The sequence below is a fragment of the Camellia sinensis genome, chromosome 4 (assembly GCF_055761805.1).
Source record: "Camellia sinensis isolate YWXY chromosome 4, ASM5576180v1, whole genome shotgun sequence".
NCBI lineage: Eukaryota > Viridiplantae > Streptophyta > Magnoliopsida > Ericales > Theaceae > Camellia > Camellia sinensis.
Window position 1 is genome coordinate 221,719,717 of NC_138964.1, and position 12,785 is coordinate 221,732,501.

The window sequence follows — 12,785 nt, forward strand, 5'->3', positions numbered from 1 at the left end:
GTTTTAGTGGTGTAGGAGGTGTACATTAACAGTTTCGATAATCTAAACCATCAATATGTAGAATTCGTTGAATACTATATGCTTATAAAAAAATCACGTTGATCAAATATCGATAGTTGTCTCATCGAATCAAATTTTGATCAACCGTTTATTTTTTTACCATTCATTTTTTATACAAAACTTATTTGATCCCGTAACTATTGATATTCGATTTACGTGATATTTTACAGACATATAATACTCAATAAATTTTACACATTGTACGATTCAAAATATCAATACAGAAACCTACGATACATTACCACAGGTCTAATAATATCCGATAGGAAGCCCAGTCCTTTGGAGAAGGGGCTGGCTTTCCTCCGTGTGTGTGTGGTACGTACGACACACGCATCCTTCATGTGAGTCTCATTAATCCCTTTGGGACTTTGAATTTATGCGGTCCTTCTCTCACTAACTCACGTACGATGTTGATATTAGCTTTGTCCCGCTTACTCCCCTTGTAAATGATTACTCAACCATGTTCAAAAAGAGATACAACCAGTCCATTTTTGAAAAGATAGGCTGGGTTGGGTTTAGAGTTATTTTAGTTATAAAAATATAAAATAAGTTTTTTAATTCAATAAGATAAAATATCACATTTAATTTATAATTATTATATTTTTTTTTATAAAAAGTAAAAGAAAATAAAAAGTCTTTTTCAAACGAGGCTTTTTAGTTTCATGTTAAAATAGTCAAAAAGTCAATGAGCTAAGGGTGCGTTTGGGAAGTGAGTTGGCTTTTTAACTTTTTGGTCTGGGACTAAAAAGTCTCGTTCGGAAAGGATTTTTTGGATTTTTTGACTTTTTGTGAAAGAAAAAATGTAATAATTATGGGTTAAATGTGAAGTTTTGTCTTATTGGACTAAAAAGTTTATTTTATCTTTTTGTACCTAAAATAGACCCAAACCTAACCCAACCCATCTTCCCAAACAGAGGCTAAAAAGCCAACCCACTTCCCAAATAAACCCTTAGGTCATGTTTGTTTGGGTGGACATGAGCTTGGGATTGGACTAATAATCCAATAAAATTACTAATCCGATGTTTGATTAAATAATTGAAGTACGGACTAATTATTTTAAACTTGACTATTAGTTAAGATAGGATACATAATCCAACGAATTCGTAGTCCTAGGACTATTAGTCATGAGAATGCTAATCCAGTCCGCCCAAACAAACATGGCCTTAAAGTGATACAAACTCAAAACTTTAAGCCCTGGTTTGGTATATAGTTTTTTTTTTTTTGGTGACTAAATTAGTTATAAAAAGTTAAAATAAGTTAAAAAGTTAATAAGATAAAATATCACATTCAAATCATAATTATTTTATTTTTTCTTTCACAAAAATAAAAAAAATCCTATTCCAAACGAGATTTTTTAGCTCCAAGTTAAAAATTAAAAAATTAAAAATCAACTCACATCCCAAACGAAACTTAAATTTTATTTTTAAAATTTTATCACTCGATCAATAATTTAATTTTTCATCAGAGTCATGTAACCAATTAATGATCACACACAAACTTCCAACACTAACTTATGAAAATTTTATTGGGTGTCCCATGTAAAAGGCTCCCTAAAAATGGACCAGACATTCTTGGCCACTACCATGAGATTGGAGTTCATCCCACCATGTCTTCCACAATTGAGACAATGTAGACCCTTCTTTGCATCTTCCAACCCCTCACACATTCTTCTGAATTTTTTAATGTTTTTATTTAAGGAAAAAAAAAAAAAAACTTATACCAGAACAATGAGGAGGGCCTAGCAAATGGAGCTTATCTCAATATCATATATTTGAAATTCGATCCCCATCACTGAAATTTTGAACAGCATTGGAGCCACTAAGGAGCTGATGCAAAGGTAGGGTCAATGGCAATCATGAGTTTTCTCATACATAAAACAAATTATCACACTTTCAAGTTTGATGACCTTCTTGTTGTTGCCTATATCAAATGATACATGGAAAAGCTTTAACAACAAGGCACAATTGAATCTAGGAATGGCAATGGGGGGCAACGGGGTGGATATTAATTCTCCATTCCCATTCTCCTATAATAAATTTTCTCCATTCCCCATTCCCCATTTCCCATGGGTACCACCATCTCCATTTTTTAATGGGTATGGATTTTCCCCAACCCACTTTAATCCCCATTTTTATTTTTTATATTTAATGTTAACAACCATTTTTTTTTTTTAAGGTTCACAACAAAAACTAAATATACCTTCAATCTTTTTTCTTTCTTATTAAATATATTTAATGTTAACAATTTTTTATTTTTTTTATTTTTTATTTTTTATTTTTTTTTAAAGTTCACAACAAAAGTTAAATATACCTTCAATCTTTTTTCTTTCTTTTTTAATATATTTAATGTTAACAATTTTTATTTATTTATTTATTTATTTATTTATTTTTTTTAAGGTTCACAACAAAAGTTAAATATACCTTCAATCTTTTTTCTTTCTTTTTTAATATATTTAATGTTAACAATTTTTATTTATTTATTTATTTATTTTTTTTAAGGTTCACAACAAAAGTTAAATATACCTTCAATCTTTTTTCTTTCTTTTTTAATATATTTAATGTTAACAATTTTTTTTTTATTTTTATTTAAGGTTCACAACAAAAGTTAAATATACCTTCAATCTTTTTTCTTTCTTTTTTAATATATTTAATGTTAACAACCTTCTTGTTTTTCTTTTGTCTTTTTTTTATAAAGGTTTTAGCTAAATATACCTTCAATCTTTTTTCTTTCTTTTTTAATATATTTAATGTTAACAACTTATTTTTTTATTTTATTTTTTATTTTTTTAAGGTTCACAACAAAAGCTAAATATACATTCAATCTTATTTTATTTTATTTGGTTCAACAACAAAATCAAATACACATTAATTAATTAATTAAAAAGTTTGTTTTATAATAATCAAATATATAATTTTGAGAAAATCAAAAAGTTTGTTTGAAGAAAGTGTTATAAGACTCATATTAAATTGCATCAGGGCATAAATAAGGAATTGTTAGCCACGAACAATTTAGACATTAAACCATTTTTCTCTTAGCGAATTTGAACAATTCATTTTAATTTATCCAAAATCTAATTATACCTTTAACAAATCTGAACCACTCATTTTAAGATATCTATGCATTACCACACCCAATCCATCCTCCATCTTCTTCCTTTAGTCCCCCACGAATTTTGTTGTTTGTTACTTTTAAAAAACAAAAAATGTTTTTTCAATTAAATTTTTACTAATTTCACAACACCATCACCACTATTCTCACTTTCACTGTCACACTACCATCACCATAGCCACTACCATCATCACTGCCGCCATCACCCCACCACTATGTAACAATTTCTACTTTCACCTTCGTTCCATCACCACCACCACCACCAAATATAAAAAAATATATTTTGAATTTTTTTTATAAAAAATATTTTTCATTAAAAAATATTTTCTATCTAAATAAATGAAGCATAACATTGGGAAACAAGCTGATTTCAGTTAAATCTGTTCATAACTAAGAAAAATTCTTTTAATTTAAAAAAAATTATTTAGTATGACTTTGTATCCCCTTTTTGTTTTTCTAGCAAATAAATCTATGTACCCATCATTTCTAACCAATCACAACTCATGCGTGTTTTGATTCTCTACAATTTCCTTATTTTCAAATACCTTCATATATATATATATATATGTTGTATAAATTGTGTGATAACATAAAACAAATAGATTCATACTCGTTAATTGAAATTTCAGAACAAGCAAACCATTCTGAAAATTACAATACACAACAAAATAAAATAACATAGAAAAGCAAACCGAAACCTACACTAGACAATGTCCTTAATTTTTTTTAAATAAATTTAAAAAATTCTAGATATGCATAAAATTTGACAAGAATAATGTGACAATGTTAATTAATGTGTATTTGATTTTATTGTTGAGCCAAATAAAATAAAATAAGATTGAATGTATAGCTTTGGTTGTGAATCTTAAAAAAAAAAAAAAAAAAAAAAATGGTTGTGAACCTTAAAAAAAAATTTAAAAAAAAAGAAAAAAAAATTTAAATATATATTTAGCTTTGGTTGTGAATCTTAAAAAAAAAAAATGGTTGTGAACCTTAAAAAAAATTAAAAAAAGGAAAAAAATTAAATGTATATTTAGCTTTTGTTGTGAATCTTAAAAATTAAAAAAAAATGGTTGTGAACCTTAAAAATAAAATAAAAAAAGATTGGAGGTATATTTAGCTTTGGTTGTGGATCTTAAAAAAAAAAAAAAAAAATTGGTTGTGAACCTGAAAAAATAAATAAATAAATAAAAGAAAAAAGATTGAATGTATATTTAGTTTTAGTTGTGAATCTTTAAAAAAAAAAAAACATATGGGGAAATTAGTGGGTACCCATCCCCAACCCATCCCCTGTGGATATTTAAAGAATATCACCTACCCTACCCAATGGATAAGAAAAAGAGGGGAAAACCCATGTATTTGGGTTGGGTCTCCATGAATACCCACAGGGTAGGTTATCCATTGCCATCCCTAATTGAATCAATCAACAAATGGTTTGTGGGTCATCATTTCTACACAATATGGACCTTAAAGTATTCTTGTTTTATTTTATATTTTATTTTTTGAGAGAGGAAGACAGATTTGTCTCAAACTAATCTAATTTTAATCAAGTTCCTTGTGTCTGAAAGTTGTCAAACACAAGCAAGCAAGTATGATTTTTCTTCTTCGAATTATGAAATAATTTGGGCGGAAGAACTTTTTTAAAAGGAGAAGGTAACCAACCCTTTAAGCCATGTCTTCATCTATTTTAAGAGTGATAATGAAGTCAAGTAACTTATCTTAAATGAATCAAACACATTATTACTCTTTGGAATAGTGTTTGTGTCTATTAAGAAATCGACTATTCTTAATTAGGATCGGTGAGATACAAAATACGAAACAAAAAAGATAAAATAAAATAAAAAAAATCTCATAGACAAGAACATAAAAATTTACGTGGTTCACCGCAAAATAAAGTTATGTCTATAGTTGTTACAATTTTTGCTATGATAAAAAAATGATTACAACTCTATACAATACAAGAGGCACCTCCTTCATATATTTATAAGTATAGAAATTAGGGCAATGCAAACCCGCCATCCCTTGCGGGGAGGCTCCCCAGATCTCCCATTGAACCCAAAGCTTAGTATCCAGGGTTTACAATACCTGACGGTGTCACTCATTGTTTTGTTCGAAAAAAATTGTTTGTAACAACCCACATTTTAGTTAATATTAAGAAATTATTTTTGTAGAAAAATAAAAAAACGACAGGGAAACAATGAGTATTTTTTTAAATTTTTATAGAGAAAAAAAAAAAAAAATGTATTTGGAAAAGCATGAAACTTAACAAAATAGGCTCATTGGGCAGACTATAATGGTCTGAAAAGTTGTAAGGCAACCCAATGAACTACTTTTCTGGGCCTAAGCCCAAATATCTGTTTTATGCACTGAACATCTATCGCAATAGGGTTCATTGGCAATATCAAGCCCGGTTAATGGAAAAGTTTACCTTTTAGTTTTTATCTTTTTTTATCCCTCCTGGGTCAAACATTTTCAACGAGGTTTTTTCTTCTTCATGTGAAGTGTTTTGGGCCAAGCAAACATGGGTCGAAAAAGCATGAAAAAGAGCAGCCCATTTCATTTAGTAACACTACATGATGTAGGTAAGAATAATTTGGGATTCTTTTAGAAAGATGGCTAAAAATTAAATTTTGAATTTTAATCTATTTTGAATCACAACATCTCTATTTTTATGTTTTTTTAAATAAATAAAAAAAGCAGCTTTTAACTAATTTCTCAAAACAAGCCTTAGTTCCAAAAAAAAAAAAATAAAGGAAAAAAAGAAAAGAAAAAAAAAGGTAAGAATAAATAACTTGAAATAATATTTTAAATTTTGGATTAAAAAAAAAAGATTTGTAAAGAAAAAACAAAAAGTGAATGAAATTAAAATTATTTTTTCATTAAATTTTTATTTTTTATTTACAAATCTCTCATTAGGTATGGCAGCCAATTAGGCTAGGCGTTGCACATCAAAAAATGAGATCCAAATACAAGTTTCTCTTTACTTGCTAGATGTGTTTGTGATAGTTACGAGTATGAGATTAGGTTATGTTTGGGATATTACTTTGGGTTAAAATAGCCATATAGGACAAAATCGACTATTTTAGTCAAATAGGACAACATTGACTTTATAATCATTTTATTTTTCTCTTACAAAAGTCAAAAAAATCAAAAAATTTATCTCAAACGAGGTTTTTTAGCCCAAGCTAAAAATAGCTAAAAAGTAAAAAAGTCAATCCATATCCAAAACGAAGGCTATATTTGGTTTGAAATTTTTTTATAACATTAATTACAAGTTATAAAAAAAAATAATAAAAAAAATAAAAAAAATTATTTTAAAAGTTTTAAAAAAATGATCTAGATCAAATTTGATTAGTATAATTAATCTTTTGCCCATTTTTTCGAATTATAATAACAATAAATTTTTAATTTGTGACGTTACTATGTATATATATGGGGGCCTAATTATTGTTGTTGCAAGATGTGACGTGAGAACTTACAATATACATATGTTATAGGGATGTAGGAGAGTGAAATCCTACCATAAAAATATAAAATAAAAGAATATTTCAAATAAATGCACAATATTTCCCCTCCACCAACATTAGCCATCTCTGGTTTGATCATCTTGAAGTGGACATTTCAACTTATTTTCTCTGTATTTTTCTTTGTCTCTCTACACTCTAGAGTAAAATGATTGTTTGGTTTGAGTTGAAGGAATTAATGCAAAACACTGGAACAGAAGAGAGACAAAAATGAAGAGAAATTGCATTGCATTGCATTGTTTGAAAATTTGACTTTTTCAGTGAGTTTTTAATTTTATTATTAGGTGAAAGAAGTTAATGTGTTTAGAATGATTTTTTTAATTGAATAGATAATTGTGAAGGAAAAAATTAATTGATATATATTATGTGATATTTTAATTTTAACTTTCTGTTAAATTTTATCTTTTTTAACAAAAAAAATCTATATGCCAAAAGAGTTCTAAATATTAAGGTATTAAGCTCTATTAATACCTAAATATGATGGATAGCTTACTACAAAAGAGAAATGTTATTATATATAATATTGTTGGTGTGTTCATCTTCTAATTACATCACAAATATTCATAATTTTTCTCAAAACTAAGAAAATATATAACATAAATACAATATTCCTAATATATATCATGAAAATAATAACTATTTTTTTTAAAAAAAAAAAAAAAATTGCTATGTAACATCTAAAATAAACCTTTTAGCACAAAATTCTTTAACTTCTTATAATAAAGGTGTGAATAGTAATTTTCATATAAAAATCATAAGTGTGAGATTATTGGATTAAATAAAAAAACAACATTTCAAAAGAGAAAAACAGGGAAACAGGCGTTTTGAGGTGTTAGTATAATTAGTAAATAATATGAAGTATGGATTATTTACATTAAATGATTGAAAAAAATAAGTGAATTTAATGAATCTAATAGGAAAAGGGGTTATTGTTGTGCTCAAAGCACAGCAGTGACTGTGGTACCTCTGTTTGAGGTGTATTATAATCTTATTTTTATGATCCAAATCGTTTATTTTGTAGGATTTGTTGAGTACTTCATGTCTACCAAAAATCATATTAATCGGATACCAACAACTATATGATCGATAACCAAAAAAATAAATAATAAGTTTTTCTTTTGAGAAATAGCATAAACAATATGCAATTCGATCATATAGTTATTGATATCCGATTAATATGATTTTTGGTAGGCATGAAGTACTCAACAAACCCTAAAATATGAACGGTTTAGATCATAAAAATAAAATCATAATACACCTCAAAACAAGGCACCACAGTCACTGATGTGCTTTGAGTACAGCAGGGACCCCTGTTCCAATCTAATATTAAGGATCCCAAATAATTTATTAAATGTTTTACTAAATTTCTTATATAGATGTGAGATCTACATATATGTAAATTTGTATAAATCTCATACCCACCTAAAAAATTTAGTCAAATACTTAATAAATTATTCAGTATTGATAACATTTTCCTAATAAATAATGATTAGTGGTAAATATGACCGCACCTGATATTTTGAAATTATTTTATAATTTTTCTGTTTTTAGAGTCTCCTCGGAAAACATGCATGCTGTCGGCGAATAAAAACAAACAAACCCAAGTCACGTAATAACGACGCACGCTTGCTTTACATATTACACAGGTGCCATGAAAAACATGTCGGTTTTCGAGTTGGGTTCGTTTGGTACTAACTACACCCACCTCCACAACACCAAATTCAACTGACGACGGTTGCCAGATGCTATCAAGTCTGAAAAAAACATGTTTCAAAATTTAACGTGATACTAATTACATGGTATTACTATTTAGGATTGGTTTGGAAATAAATTATTTTCGTAATTTTTGATTTTTTTAGTTAAAATATGTGATGAAAAAAGTAATATATTTGGAATAAATATTTGATATTTTACAGAAAAAAATGCAAAAAGTAAAAAAAAGTGATTTTTTGATATAATTATTTAACTTTTTTACTATTATAATTACTTTCCAAACTTACCCGTAATAATTATTAATATTTTTTTTTGTTTATGATATATATGTGGCAAGAATTTTTTCTCTAAGGTCACGTTTGTTTGGCGGATTAGGTTAGATGCGATTGTTAGTGAAATGATTGTTAGTAAAGAGATTGTGGGGGTTGTTAGTGAATAGATTAAGTAAAAGTGTGTTTGTTTTGATGATAGTATGGGAGATGAAATGATGAGATTATTAAATTATTTTTATATAAAATAAATAAATAAATTATTTCTATATTAAAAAAATTATAACAATATCAAAACAAACAGGTGCATTTGGTAAAAAAAAAAAATTAAAAAAAAATAATTTTTTATATAAAATAGACTCAATCCCCTCACTATTTTCTTAATTCCATCCAAAATCCAACCAAGCCAATCCGTCTATGTGAGGGTATTCATAGTCTCATGGGACTACTAGTCTCCTTCTACTTTTGTTAACCAAGCATGGGCTATGTAGGATTCACATGATTAATAGTCCAATCCCCAACCTATGGGGCCAAACAAACATGACCTAACTGTTCAGTATGCGAACATGACTATTTTAGTTGATTTTTTGACTATTTTATGATATGAAAAAAAAGTTACATTTTGGATGATTTGTGATTTTTTTGCCATTGAATAAATGGTTGTGAAAGATGATAGGTAAGATGTGACATTTTATTTTATGGAAGCAGCTTTCTTTCAATCCTAGATTGGACTGGAGGGTGCTGTTCGGCTTGTGGAGGTCCATCACGGGTTCCGTTTCAATAATGGAAATCGTTCAATATGTAGAACTCGTCGAGTACTATATGCTTATAAAGAATTACTTTAATCGGATATCGATAGCTATCTTATCGAATCAGTTTTCTGTTAACCGTTAATTTGTTCACCATCTACCTTTTTTTTTACAAAACTAATTTGATCACATAGCTATCGATATCCGATCAACATGATTGTCTATAAGCATATAGTACTTGACGAGTTCTACACATTAACAATTCAGATTATCGAAACACAATCCATGATAGGCCTCCACAGGCCGAACAATATCTCCCAATCCGATCTAGAAGGAGAGGGAAGCTCCTCCCTTATTTTATTAACTATTTTAATATTTTTTTGTCTTTATTAATTATTTTAATAAAAAAATAAAATCCCCAAACAGGGTCATAATTTATAGTAAGTTAAAAATTAATGGTAATAAAAAAAAACATAAGCTAAAATTATCTCTCCCTAATTTCAAGATAATTAATTTTTTTAATTTATTTAATTTATTTCTATGGAGCAAATCGTATCCAAAAACTATACCAAAATAATTTAATATGAACTCTTACATTAAAATAAATTATAAATAAGTCATTTTTGTAATAGACACTCTATATAACAAACCCAGAGCATGTATTACACGATCTACTAAAGGAGTGATTTACCTAACATTCTTTAGAAGTTGAAAATTATTCATAGCCCTATTTGGAAGTTAATTATTTTAGTTGGTTATTTAGTTTTTTGGTTATTTTTAGTTGGCTAAAATAGTTGTATTCAGAAAGATAGTTGATTTTATTTTTTTTTTTGAGTTAATTTGATAATTATAAGGAAAAAAAAATAAAATGATTATGAATTGGATGTGTCATTTTATTTTTATTAACTATTTTAATAATAAAAAAAAAAGAAGCTAAAAAACAACTTGCCAAGAAGGACCTTTTCTATTAAAAAACATGTATCATTACAAAAATAAATAAATAAAATTTGATGCGACACATTTTTTCACATTATTTTGAGAAGACATATGACATTAACAATTTTCTTTCTATTCTGTATGATTAAATGGCTAATTTTTTTTTTTTAAATTAGCATTTACATTTTAGAAAATTTCTTAGAAAAATTATTAAAATCTAACTTTTTAAGCTGTTCCATAATCCATTATTACTCGATAGAGATAAAAAATATCTCTGTTTACTCGCAAAACATCACGTCGTGCCGTCCAAATTCCGAAATAAAAAAGGAAAGCGTGCATACGCGACGTCGTGTAGAATTTACGTTAATGAAATTCAAGAGTTCTTATCCTCTCTTTTTTATAGTAGAAAGCATGTAATTATTGTATTAATTTAAATTTCAAAGCATTTGCTCCAATAATCCTAATTTAAAAAAAACATATATTTCTAATCATTTAATAGGAATTGCTTAGGATTAACAAAAAGGAATAGGAGTACAATCATAATAATAAAAATAGAATACAACACATAATTAATGTATGAGAAAAAATCCTAATAAATATATAAGAAACAACATATGTGGGTAGAAAATTTTAAACTACAAATCAGTATAAAGGTTCTAAGTCAAATGAACCACCTCACAATTTATTCTACGCACCACCTCATGTTCACTAATGTTAAAAATATTACTTGATATGCAAACAAAAGTACCAACTAAAATACAAAATATTACCTAAGTTTTGTCATTGGGTGGTGAAATGGGATCATATATTGTTTAATTTAAGGTTTAATATATATATTTTTGTTGTGATAAAGATGCGCGTAAAAAAGTTATCAACGTCGAAAAATTAGTTAGAAAAATTTATGACGGTGGTCAACAGTGGCGATTGGTGATAGTGAAGTGGGTAAATAAGTAACATTGAATAGATAGGTGAATAGGTATGCAACACGTGTACCAATAGGTGAGATTTGAACACATAATTGGATATGTTGGTGTTACGTGTACAAGTATATAACTTTTGAACATATACATATATGTAAGTATTGAACAAATAGATAACAAAATATTTAAACTTGGGCTTATTAACTCGATAGTTACTGGAATAGACCTCTAACTCGAGTTTCTGTTATTATTTGACATAAATGCCACTTAATATTATATTTAATTTAAATTTTGTTAACATGTAACTTTAGGATATATATTAAGAAAACTTAAAAGATTTTGCATATTTTTTAGTATACTCACTTTCAAGGTGATGTATGATCTTTTTAAACATCTTAACATGAAAAAATGTTTGGAAGAACTAATTGAACACTTTTAATTCATCTCTAATGATATGTAATGGACTATGTAAAGAGGTGAACCCTTATTCCTCATATCTAAAAAATGCTTGGAAGCTTTAATTAAGCACTCCCAATCCACTCCTAATGAAATTGAATGGACCATATGAAGGGGACCTAGACTCCTCTTTTTATCTCTCCCTTTCATCTCATTAGAGGTCAAAAGAGTGATGTATTAGGAAATATAGCACCATTCTCTTATCTCTCATCTCTTCATCTCTTTTCCACTTCATTAGAAGTCGAAATGATATTTTACTATTGTGAAGAGGGGAAAATATTTGGCCAATGACTAAACATGTTCGGCCCAAAACCTAAAAGTCAAGTCCAACCTAGCAACCTTAAATCATGGAAGGCCCAAACCATTGATGGATTCGATAGGGAAAGGGACAATGTCACGTGAGTAAGGCCTAAACAAAATCGCCTTCTAGAAAAAGATCTGTAGAATGCAAAAGGGTTATTAAATTAATCCACAACGAATGGTGAAGATCATGATCGCTAGAGATAGGTGTATAGACGTAGCCCGTATAAACAAAATGGTCATTGATGAACATGATTGGACAAATGAGGCAATTAGTAGGTTATCCTTAAGAGACCTGATATAATCTGAGCAACACACAGTAAAGCAATCCAACAACAAAAGATCGAAACAACCAGGCCACTTATCCGACCAAAGTTTGGCGATAACCAGGACCCCTATATGAAGATGCCGATCGAACGATCAAGACCAGGACTACAACACTGTAAAAGAGAAAGTAAGAGAAAGCAAAGAAATGACAAGAAACAAAAAGAAAATAAGTATAAAGCTTATCTCCATAAATAAATATTACACTGTCGATCTCATGTCTAATTTGATCGTCAGAGAGTCTTCCCGACCAAATCTGATCAGGGAGATCATTGATCAATTGGTTTCTCTTTGTAGAATACAGAAAGGATCATCTCATCTCATATTCTCTATGGAGAATCTTCTACATTCCACAACTATATTAGGGAATATAGCATAATTGTCTCTAAAAACAAAGATTAACAAAATTTATTTAGTTTATATGTT